The sequence below is a fragment of the Atta colombica genome, unplaced genomic scaffold, assembly GCF_001594045.1.
Source record: "Atta colombica isolate Treedump-2 unplaced genomic scaffold, Acol1.0 scaffold98, whole genome shotgun sequence".
NCBI classification, from domain to species: domain Eukaryota; kingdom Metazoa; phylum Arthropoda; class Insecta; order Hymenoptera; family Formicidae; genus Atta; species Atta colombica.
The window spans coordinates 227,829-241,447 of record NW_017259592.1 but is presented as its reverse complement, the minus strand read 5'-3'; the positions used below and the strand labels follow the sequence as shown (position 1 = coordinate 241,447).

Here is a 13,619-nt window from a genome sequence, read left to right as displayed (position 1 = left end):
TAAAAATATTTTATTAAAATATTAATTATAATATTTATTTTATAGTATTTTTTATGATGTAATTTAACAATAGAATGATAATATAAAATAAGTGCAATTTTAATAATATAAGACACCGGGTATAAGACACACACACAAAAAGCCGAGGGCTCTAATTATCGAATTATTATTAAATTATTATTAAATTATTGTTCAATAGCTATCGAACATTCATTGAATTATATCGTACATCTATTTAATACGTTAAATTAAAACGTATGTAGAAAGAACACATATGTTATTTTTTAAAACTGATACAGTTCTTTTTGGTGAGTTTCACGTTACGTCCATTAGTTATATATTTTAACATTTTGTGATGCACAATTCTTAACATGTTTGCCACATCGCATAATATTAGTATCTAGATTATTTAAAAATTCTATAATCGACATCCATCTCAATGATCAAGTTGTCGATATTGAGTATGCGCTATTTGCGTTTTTGACATTTTTTAACGTAAATGAGAGCCTTATTGTCATCGTTTTCTTGCACATCGGTTACAACTATTATACTCAGGTGTTTCGCCATGCTATACATTCAGATTATCCCGTTTTCTCCTTGCAATTCATGGTGATAAACACTTAGCCAGAAAGTGCAAGACTTGACTCAACTTCTATGTACTACCTAAGCTCGACTTCGATGAAATTTTATTGGAATGTAGTCCTAATTAAATGTAACCAAATCCAAACTCGCAGTTGCGAAAGTGTTTAGTTTCCGAAATATTCAAATTTTATTGATTTAATTAATGTTTTTAAAGATTTTGATATGAAAAAATAATTAGAATTAAAAATTATTTATTTTGTTGACTAGATAATTTTATATTAATATATTGATACGAATTTTCACCTCACTTCCCTTGCTTCAGGGGTGCATGATTTTTACGCGAAGCGAGTTTCTCCTCATCTTCCCCTCCCTTCACTTCATGATTTTCCACGCGAAAGCGTAGAGTCTACTCCTATCTTCCTCTATCAAGGACAAATATTGAAATATGTACTTTGTGTTCGAAAATTATATGTTAAAAATTGTTTTGTTCATAACTTTTTAATGAACGAGCGGAAAAGATCAGTGATCCTCTTTGAGGATCAAAGTCAAGAGCAAGCTCATTTGGAGCTGATTGTTGAAAGGGAAAGTTTTATCAAATGTTAATTAAGTCGATTAAATAAATTTTGAATATTTCGAAAACTAAGCATTTCCGTAAGTCCGCATTTATGAATTTGACTACATTTAGTACTACATATCTGTAAAAGTACTACATATTCGTAAAAATATTACATATCTATAAAATTTCATCGAAGTCGGACTTGGGTAGTATACGGAAATCTTACCCTCGTATTATAAGGCAATATATGTATAATAATGCAACTTTATAAAATAACTCAAATATATATGTATTTATAAAATTACCTCTAATTTTCACTCATAGAAGAAATATGCTTCCATAAAAATAATAACGTGCATCGAATACTTTGAAAAAAACAAGAATTTTGAAAAATTTAAATACACATTATAAAATATATAAGAAGTTTTGATTTTATCTAAAATATTTTTTACCATGTTTATTATTTTATCATGTTTATTATTTAAAATTAAATATAAGTATTATTTTTGAGATGTGTTGTATCTCAAACTTTTAAAATAGCCATGCATTAAGAAAGTATTTTCCTTAGATCATCATATTTAATAATATTTCAAGATGACATACATATCTCTTGTTATCATACAGAATGTAAATAGAAAAAAAATAAAGACTTATTTAAAATATTGTTACATTAAAGATTCTTTAAATTAATGTTTTATAAATATATAAGCTATAATAGAATAAAATTTATTACACTTCAGCATATACAGTTAAGAGGACTTGGTTTACATATAGAAACATATAAATCATATAAATGTTTATTATTAAATGCGAAAATGATTATATCATGATATCTCTTATCGCAACCTAAATTTTTCTAAGTTAATCTAAAGACGTACGGAATACAAGAGATCCAGGTTCGATTCTCGGCCGAGGCAATACATATTTTTTGCAATAAATTTTTATTTACAGTTTTTCAGTATATTAACATCTGTTTAAAAGAATGCTTGATTAAGCAAATTATTAAAATAGCTTGTCAATTTAATTCGTAATATTACTACAGTAGTTTGCGTAATTGCATTTATAAGTCCTGAAAATCAATTCGGTGCGCAGTGCGGATGATTACAATATAAGATTTGTTCTTTTTGGCTGAATTTTTTGCACCAGTTTCTTCCTTTTCTTTCCAGAAGCAAAGAAGAGAAAGATGAATTAATGTAAAAGTTCAACTTTTCGTATATATGTATGTACATTTATGTATAATATATACACTGAGAAATCCATTTAGTTGAAACAATCAAGGATTTGTTTACCCATATTCAAACAAAAAATTAACAAATTCTTTTCAAATTATTAGGGTAATATAGATTTCGATGGCGATTATCTATATGAAACATATTAATCGTTTTAACATTTTATATTAAATTACAAATTCGATTTTTGTTATATTTAAAAATACAACTAAATAGGTTTCAACTAAATAGGTTTCTCAGTGTAGTAATTCAGATTGAATTATTTAAGATTTAAGCATTAAAGCATCTAACTTTGACCATTAAAGTCATTACTTCTATTCCTTATTGTTTAATCTAAAGAATCTGTTACGTCTTTAACATTAATAATATTTACATTAAATGTTCTACAATCATAATGTATTTTTAAATGGTAACAAAAATCGAATTTGTAATTTAATATAAAATGTCAAAACGATTAATATGTTTTCATATAGATGATCGAAATCTATGTTACCCTAATAATTTGAAAAGGTTTGTTACTTGTGTATATAATATTAAAACATTATAACAATTTTTTTTTAATTTAAAAAATCAATATTGTTGTTCAATCTAAACTGTTACAAATAAATATGGAAATCTTACCCTCGTATTATAAGGCGATATATGTATAATAATGCAACTTTATAAAATAATTCAAATATATGTATTTATAAAATTACTCTAATTTTCACTCATAGAAGAAATATGCTTCCATAAAAATTTTATATCACTTTATTTTATATCACTTTATTTTTTCGAATACTTACACGGTTTAAGTTTACTGCTATGATATATCAAAACTATGGCTTAATAGATAATAATCATTTATTTGTTATAATACAATAGTATAAAAAAAAATTAAATTATTACAGAATATGATTCTGTTTCCCATTACTGCAATTGCCTTGGTGAAAAAAAGTCGCTAAAATTGTTGAAATCAAAATCGTTAATTAAAATAAGAAATGAAAATCGCTGAAATATTGTGGAAAATGTTTTAGCATAAATAATACTTTTAATATTGAAATATTATGAACTTTAATGATATCACAGGCCGACATGAAGTTTGACTCAGAAACGGCAATTCAGAAATGTAGTCCTGAAGGTTTTTGGCATACTAAAATCAAATCCGTAGCCAAAATTGCTTCATCACATCAGGTTTAGAGATATTTCTAATCCCAAAGTGCCAAAAAGACTTATTTCGAGCATTTTTAAGATTAAAATATTTCATAAAACCTGATGTGATGGAGCAATTTTGATTATGGATTCGAACATGAAAAAATCTATGAAAATCATCTATGATTATAAATGAGTCAACAGAATTACATAAAAAAGATTAGATATATATTGCAAGTATGTTCACCGGCCTTAAGACGAAACCTGATGTAATGGAATAATTTTGGTAATCCTAAGAATAATTATTGAAAATGCCTAAAAAGGTAATGCAAAATATATAATACTTTTACAGATTATTGTACATGAAATATGCTGAAATATTAGAAATTTTGAGAAAAATTAATATAATAAAAATATCCGAAAAATAATGAAGTAGAAACGAAAAATTCAATATTTTTATAGATTTATTAATGAAATTATCGAAAACATGATAATTAAAATGGAATTAATTGTTGCAATTAATAATTGAAAGATTTACAGAAAAATAATTTAATATTTAAATAATTTCATATGAATTTGTATGTGCTGTATATGTACATACATACAATGAGTGCAAAACAAGGAAATTTGTTATAAAAAAGTCTTATATGTAGCAAATAAAACATTAATTAGCAATTTTCTACAAATAACAATACATTCTGTTCTAAACAAACAAGCTTCACGTATATTTCTGATTTGATAAATTAAATTTATCGACTATACGAATATTTTTCCAAACAATACAATTTTTAACTTTCGTTTATTTTTAATATGATGTACTGTCTATAATTAATGCACATTTTTTTAGTATATATTATATTTTAGTATATTTTTGAGAAACATGTAATCCATTTCTTTTTTTATGAATAAATTGTTAATTATCTAGCAAGAAATGACCGTTGATTAGATGTCGAATGGACGTCGAATTGATATCCAAATTATCGTATCGATTCGACATCAATTTGATGAGTCATTTCTTGCTGGATAATATTTATTAAAAAAAAAAATAAAGTTTTTTAAAGAATATTTTCCTCATATGAATACTTTTTGCACTTACTGTATATACTATATTAGTAGTATATTAGTAGACTATATGGTGAATTAATTTTTGCGAACTTAGAAACGCAGCTAAACTTCTGTAATATCACAATTAAATTTTGATACTCAATATCTATTAAAATCGAGATCTTAGTAATATTCTTCGGAAAAATTAGTATATATGGAAACAGTATATATGGAAACAGTGTCTTTATTTCAGGCGATGTAATATAAACAATAAGAATTTTATTGAACCTCACATGTGAAAACAGAATAGGAAATAGGAAATAACGATCTATAATGGTCAAAGCTAGAGCTTTATAATAGTTAATAAATAATTTCATGTTAATAACTATACATGTACATACTTATACACTATTTGTAGTCATTTGAACTGCATGCTGAATTAATTTAATTTTGGATTTAGAAACTACTATTGTAATATCGTAATTAAATTTTGATGCTCAATAGGCATCTATTAAAAAGACTATACAATATGAATATAATTTAATTTGTACGTAGTAATTTTTTTTGTGTAGCTTTTTTCACACTAGCTTTTCATATATAATTACAAAAAACAGAATTATTAAGATTTATACAATATAATATTTTTGCAACGTCCACCAATATTATTGAATCGTTATAATATTACTATAATACTGTTAGAATGACATCTGTTGACTAGATATATATGTCATAAATCGACACTCAAGGTTCATATATTATCAAAGTAGCAATTTCCGTACGATCGTAGAGATCAAGCAACGGGATAAATTAGATGGGATAAAGCTTGGAATGGATTACTGTTTGGAATCATAATGAAATTAATTCCTGTATTCATGAGAATTTTTTTAATATTAGTTATGCGTATTTTGGAATATGATGCTAATCAATAATACTTATTTTAGCAATAAAATTGGATTAATTAATATTATAACTTTCATTTTTCTCATCAATTATATATAATTATGTATATTATAATGGTTAAATAATAATTATATTTTTAACCATTTATATATGGAAATTTGTTCCCTATAGTAATATAGTATAAGTTTCATTAAATGAAATAAAAATTTTAAGAAGCGTTTACAATAATAAAATTATTACATAAATATTACAAATTATATTTAGAATTACAGAATTAGGAACATACGATGTTCTTTCTCTGCTTTGGGAAAGAGCTGAAATATCTTCACCCTCGTACTAGTTAGCTGGAACAGTTCGCTGTCTCGCACATATATTTATACTTGCGTATATCGTCACCAACACGCAGACTATGTGTAGTCATCTCTTCTTTGCTAGATATGTGTGTTACACGCGTGTAAAATGACTGCACATGTCGGAACCTTTGATCTCGACCATTTATCATTGCTTGTGAAAAAAAATCTAATAATTTATATGTGAGATCTTGTACATGTATATCATATATGTGACATGGATATACATAACAGTACAAAAGAGAGTAGAAATTTTCAAGGATTTTGTAATCGCTCGGGAATCGTTTTATTTCTATGTTTTCTTATGTAGAAAGATACATAAGAAAACTTCGTAAAAATCAAAAATAATTATTATAATAACGCCAAATTTAAGGAAAAATTGATACATTAAAATAAAGTGAATAAAATCCTTATAAAATCAGTTATGCTTTAATAATTTATTTATAAACTTAATTCCAAATGACATGAAAAGCGAGTAATATTGCACATTGGTTAGATTATATTTTTCACTATAACATTTGTCATCTTGATGCCGTTTCCTCTACTTCAAGTATTGTACATTGCGTGGAATATAGAAAACGTTACCGAGAATTTTTTATTGGAAAAAAATCACAAAACAAAATTTCAGAGAAAAGAGATTGTTTAAGAGAAGCCGATTTTTGTCCATAATAAATAAAAGGAATAACGTTTTTTATAGATTTTGACTTCTTAAGTAATAATGTTAATAAAAATAATGTTAATAAAAATTTCGGAATCGACATCTTGAAAATTGAGCATGAACATGATACATTTAAACAAATTTCCATATTCTTACTTACTTTTTGAGATGTTTTCCGAAACGAACTTTTTAATAATTTTATCATATTCAAAGTCAAAATCTACAAAAAACTATTTCTTTTATTTACATTTTTTTAGAAAAAAATCGGATCTTTTTTAATATTCTCCAAAAAAGGGCAGATTTTTGCCCAAAAAAATATAGGGGAAAGTTGCTGATACTGACATAGATCTTCTAAAGCGACACCTTCTTATTTTCTACCGTACATACAAGCTACAATTTAGCTTCATCCATATAAACGAGAATAACTAGAATCCGTTCGTTTTTTCATCTATTCAGAATGATTAAAAAAAATCTCTAAAAATTCATCAACATACTTTCAACTTCATTTTCATAAATATTGAAACTTCATTTTAGAAAATAATAGAATGTAGTATAATTACTGAAAGATTCAAAAAATAAGGGAAAAAATAGCATTTGATTTAAAAAATAACTTTTCATAATAAATGAATATAAAAAAATGATTCTATGATTTTGTAGTTTAGATATGAAGTTTAGATATGAAGTTTAGATATGAAGTTTTGAAAAAAAAAGTGCTAGAACTTTGAATTCTACAAAGAGTTGAATTATTTGAGCACATGAATATGAGTAATTTTCCATAAAGAGTTTTCAATAAATAGGAAAAATCGAGTTAAAATATGCATTTTTTATTTTGTTGTAAAATAATGTATTTTTTAATAAAAAAATATAAAATGTAAATACACATTTAATTAAATATGTAAAGAAAGGTAATTTGCCTCTTCAACTCCATTTTGTTTAAAAAATAAATTCTTTTAAAAAAAATTTTTTCAATGAAAACAAACGTTAATTTAGAATGAAAATACTTATAATGATTTTGATACAATTTTTATTTTTCATAAAAAACACCCTTTGTATACTTAGTGGGGGTCACTAACGTCTCATGTCAACTTGAATTGCACGCCAGTCATAGTCAGATTGACGATCGGGGTTGCCCCATCGCGCACAGGTCTCCGCCACAAACTTTTTTTACAGAGAGATAACAAGCGCCGAATTTATCGAGCTTGCGAGAAACTTGCACGAATAGGAATCACTCGGTCACTAATGACCCTCACTTCTAGGATAAAAGTTAATACTAATAAAATCATGATCTTTAGCTAATTAAGTACAAATTCATAATTTGTATATTTTATATATCAATCAACTAAAAACGAATTTTACGAATGCGAAAATAAAACTTTTACGATTTTTCATTGCAAATTGCGTAATTAAATAATAGTGTAATTGCGTAATTAAATAATATATATTATTGATAATATTATGTCGTTTTATTTTCCTAAATCAGTTTTATTTATATTATTTATTCTCTTAATTTTTTCATAATACAATTTTAAATTTAATTATTGGGGTAACCGCTATACCTGTTTATAAAACAGATCATAAGCTATTTAATGTTTATAATATTGCTTTATAGTATTTATAGTATTTATAGTATTTATAGTAAATAGCTCTATTGGAGTTGAAGACAATCGTGCATATATAGAAAAACTCTCGCATTCCATATTTACATCTTGCAGAACAGCATAAAGTAAATATATACATAATTCAATAAAAGTGTTTTATAATGAAGTTTTATAATGAAATGAAAAAATTCTGGAAAATCTTATGTACATTCACTTATAGGTACTTTATACAGATAATTATTGTAAAAAGAATAGAAATACGTAGCATTATTGTCTATTATGTCAGTTTTGAAACCCATTTTGTCAGACGCACATTTTTGCTTATCTTACGAAAAAATTAATTATTACAAAATTGTAAACAGTATTACAAAAACTGCTTATATTATTTCATAAAAGACACTTTTTTTGTTTGTACTTATATTTAAAGTTTTAAAGTTTTATTTTTACCTTTTGTTTAAGAAATATTGTCTAAAAATTATATGGTATGTCGTATCGACGACTTTACTCTAAGTAAAAGAAATAGTGTTTTTCGTAGATTTTAATCTCCTGAATAAATTATTAAAAAGTTCGTGGCATTTGGGGAACACCTTGAAAAGTAAGTAAGAATATTGAAATTTGTTCAAATATATCATGTTCATGTTCAATTTTCAAAGTGTTCAGCGATCCTGAACTTTTTATTAACATTATTATTAAGAAAATTAAAATCTATAAGAAACATTATTCCTTTCATTTTCATCTTTATGAACAAAAATCAGCCTTTTTTAAACTCTTTTCTCCTTTTAATTTCTTGCGTTGTGTAAACAAAATATGTAGAGTGGAGGAAAGTGGTGTATCTTTGACCAATTTTGACTTTTTTTTGTGCAAGTTGTATTTTGATATCTAAAAATTCAAAAAAATTCTAAAATATTTTTTGATGTATTGATACTAACATATATTTTTTATAAATTTTTACATCTTTTTACATCTTTTTTAACGTTAGAAAAAAATTGAATTTTGGTCAAAAGTATAATGAACAGAAATACAAAATTCATGTCCAGAAGCTATTATATCTTTAACCAATATATATATAAACTGTATGTATAAAAGATATGCAACAAAAGTTTAATTTTCTTTATATTTTTATATTTTTAATGTGTTTTTACACCATATACCATATATATTATATATTATATATAACTTTATATATAAAATATATAAAAATAAATTTTATCATACAAAGACGCGATTTTCGTTTTTATAAGATTGAATCTGGTCAAAAATAGTGTTCTTCGTTTATTTCATTCAAAATCACATCTAATGAGCAAAATTTTATTAATATTGGAAGTAAGATAGCTAAACTAAATGATTATCCGATATCGTATTGACTTATCAAAGATACCCTATTAGTTACTGGTTAAAAGTACAATGCTTGCTCACTTTCTATTTATTATTACTTTTATAAATTATAGGTTAAGACAGTATTAAGTTTTAAATAATTTTTTTTGAATATCTATTTAACATTTTAGGCAATTCCAACATAATACACAATATATATTCAACAAAATTTTATGAAATTAAAAAACATCTTGAAATTACTTCGAATGCTTGAAAACAATAAATAATTTTTCATAGGCGTATAATTTTCTGCATTATTATAAATATAAGTTATAAAATATTTCTAATACATATTGCACAAACTACATATTTTTACTTTTACAAATATTTAATAGATTTTTTACACAATCAAATAGTTAAAGGTACAACCGGTCAAACAAACACTCCTATGTTAAAATTAAATTTCTTTAATATATAATTAGTTTGATTGCATACAACGTAAATATTTTTTATGCATGAATATATGTATATAAATGTGTATAAATTTGCACGCATAAATATTTGTAATAAATTCTTCTTACTTTTATAAAATTATTTTTAGTGTAATGCAAATAATAATAATAATAAAACATAAAAATGGAGGGATATTTTGCATTGATTGTTTTAGGAGAAATATAAAATTTAATGAAATGTAAAAAAAATTGCTCACACATAATTATGTATAATTTTATGTAGATATAATTATATATGAATGATTTTTTTCTCTAAATTTGATTTTTTCGAACACATAAAAATTATTCTTTTAATTATTTTTTATGTTTCCTTAGCATTATAATTATATTTATTATTCTAAAAAATAATATTATAAAAAGAAGGATGTTTATATTTCATATATTATAATTACATCCCACATAGCAAATAATATTCAATAATATTACAGTAATATTTTAATATATCAGAAATATTATATATTATAGTATAATATTATAGTATAATATTACCAAACTATACAGACACATTATGCATAATAAAATACATAATTTCCATTTCAAATGTAAAATGGAAATGATTTTTCAAAAACTATTTAAAATAGAAAATACAAAATTCATTTTCATTTTAAATGTAAAATGAACATGTAAAATGAAACTAGCTCAGGAGATGCTGGAGTGACCATCGAACTTGATCGATGTTGATAGTACAGATTTTTAAAATTTTAAATTAAAAAGGTCGATAATAGTGATTTTTTTTCATTTCTTAGATTATCGTGTTATCTCATTCAACATATACATCTGTTCTTATCTAACATATTGCAACGCCATCTCTTGCTCGATCGAAGATCGAATACCGACTGCTAGACACAATTATTGCTTTGTTTACCATTCCGATTCTTCGCTCAGTGTTCGTATATACGTCATTTGCAGATCGATATAAATCTTTCTCTTTAGCTTTAGCTTTTAATCTTAGTTTCATAAACTCAGTATTGTTTGTGCACGTAAAGCGCTGGGTGCTAATCTATTGTTTTGTCCACACGAGCTATAAAACTTTTGCATTAAAAAAATATCTACATCAGGTGCTCTATAAGTTGAAAAATGTAAGTTTCTAACTTCTTTTTTATTTTAGTATAAAGTTCACTGCAGCACCATCAAATTTTTACTACTTTAATCCCATGAAAGAATTTTTGATTCCATTCAGTAAATTCGGAAATTTATATCGATCTGCAAAGTCCCGACAATTTGGTCACTCCAGCATCCAGTTAATCATACTTAGAAACTGCCAATTATCCCAGAGAGAACTCGCAAACGACAATAATATGCGGAAATTAACAAAAATAGTCATTCAAAATCGCGTTGAGTGCAGAAACGTTCGTTCTCTCGAACCGAGAGAATCTAGATGTCACGTTATTCTGATCAAGTCCAATGATTCTTGTGTCCAAAACGTTACACAATATATCGAAATGAAAAGTCCTCTACAGTTTTACAATTTTTGCAATATGTTAACAAGATATTAATTGCTAAAAATTGCCGAAAATTGTCTTCAATAATTTTTTACTCAAATACTATTAATTTTATCAGAAAAACTACAAGAGACAAAAATTGTTTATTTCCTTCTCATAGACCTCTAAAAATTTTTTCAAAATTTTTTAATATTGTATTTTCTCATGTTGGTAAAAATTAGAAAATATAGTGCTAAAAAGTTGATAAAAAATTCTAAAAAAAAATCTGTAAAAATACTAAATAATCACACAGGCGTTTTAACATCTTAAAATATTAAAACGATCTTGAAATCAGATATATTTATATCATATGAATACTATTTAAAAACTGCAAATTGAATAAACGAAAATTATGTCATAAATATATTAGGTTCAGTAAGTTACCAAAAAAAACTTGTAATTGTAACTTTATTACCACGAATTACTTCCATTCTTTGTTCATAGTAGAAGTATAATATAAATATCTAAATCTTTTCAACAATCAATATCCCAGTATTCGGTTCAACAATCAGTATCCCAGTTCGGTTTACCATGAACGTAGAAGAGAATGGATGATCTCATTTCATTTTTTGTCATAAAAAAAGGCTGACAACATTGTGAGCCATTAATATCGATATTAGAATTCTAATCCAAACTCTTAGAGATTTTAAATTTATGATCCGACTGGAGAGAAGAGGATTCGACATCAATTCGATGACACATTTTTCGCTGGATAATATTTACTTTTTAAAAATAAAGATTTTTTAAAAAATATTTTCTCTATACGAATACTTTTTGCATCCACTGTATATTTAAAAAATGGCGTGATAATGGACCATATAGGAATTTGAAAAACCATTACCCTATTGCGATACAAAATTTAAAAAGTGAAATATCAATATACATTTTTTGTGCGGGAGGTTGTTCATCAAATTAGTTTCTAAACAAAAAAAAATCGAAACAAAATTATTAAGATGACAGTTAAAAGGCGACATTTAAATTTTTTTAAGAAAAACTCGAATTTTTGCAGATTGTATTGGAAATTTGACGGGAAATGACAAGTGTTCTATACATCTCAGAATTTTTTCAAATCGATTTGTATATATTTCTGTCTATTCATTATCAGATTAGAACGAAAATAAAAAGAAATTTCGTAAAAAACGCGTAAGTTTTGAATGATTTCAAAGTACAATTACTAATATGTATCTCTGGAAGAGTAATAAGATATAGTCCGTCGCTGTTGCTATTCGTACATACCATACGATTAAATGAGCGGTATTGTATCTGTTCTTTTTTTCGATGTTTAACATCTGTAAATGGACATCTGGAAATAGAATGTCAGTTGCATCTATTCGACGGCAGTCGAAAAGATCGATAATTTCGCAAATTGCAACATCTATTAATTGTAAGAGGCATTTTATTCAAGAAAGATGAAACTTTCGAAAAATGAAATTAAAAAAATCGATTTTTTTATTACCTGATTCTCTTAAGTTGGTTATATAAGGCCAACTTAAAAAATTTTTTTATAAATTACGTTATTTTGTAAATATACATTTTAATTTAAACTAAATATATATATTATTATATATATTATTAATTTATATAATCATATGAGATTAAATGTGTACATATAATCGAATCATGATATTATACTTCTAAACACACTAATAAGAACTAAAAATTAAATGTCTATAACGATTAAAGCTGGATTTTTAATGCTTAAAATAATTCAATGCGAATTGTATATGCAATTGTGTAAGGTAGTCCACTTAAATCGAATATCTTAAATATTTTGATTATTTTTGATGATACAAAAAAATATTTCAAACGAAAATAGAAGGATTTCAAAGGGGACGTATTTTGGTCATGTATTTTGGTCATTGTTTTTTTTTCTAGGTGGAATCACCTTCACTTTTTTAAATGGAATTATATGATTTTTTTACACAATATGATTTCTCTAATTATTTTACATATAAAAGTATTAAGGTGGATATCAAAAAATCAATAGTTTACGAGTTATTTAACATTTTATGTCAGAATATGTGTCAGAATAAAATGTAAAATATCTCGTAAATTATTTTTTTTATCACTACCTTAATACTTTTATATGCAGAATAATTAGAGGAATCATATTGTATAAAAAAAAAATCATACAATTCTATTTAAAAAAGTGGAAATAACTTTTTGATGCCTCCATCTAAACAAAAACCAACATGATCAAAATACGTCCTTCTCAAAATTCTTCCATTTTCATTTAAAACATTTTTTTATATCATCAAAAATGA

At 24.9% G+C, this 13,619-nt stretch overlaps 1 protein-coding gene across 3 annotated transcripts in view; it reads left to right on the top strand.

The window, feature by feature from the left end:
• LOC108693784 (paired box protein Pax-1) overlaps positions 1-13,619 on the top strand; it is a 135,046-nt gene that overhangs the window by 81,582 nt on the left and 39,845 nt on the right. The window contains exon 1 of one of the 3 annotated variants that reach the window (XR_001932038.1): positions 10,857-10,953. The exons of the other annotated variants lie outside the window; for them this stretch is intronic. The gene's annotated coding sequence lies outside the window, so the exon portion shown is untranslated. Of the gene's footprint in view, positions 1-10,856; positions 10,954-13,619 lie in introns of those variants that run through there. 3 annotated transcript variants of the gene reach the window in all.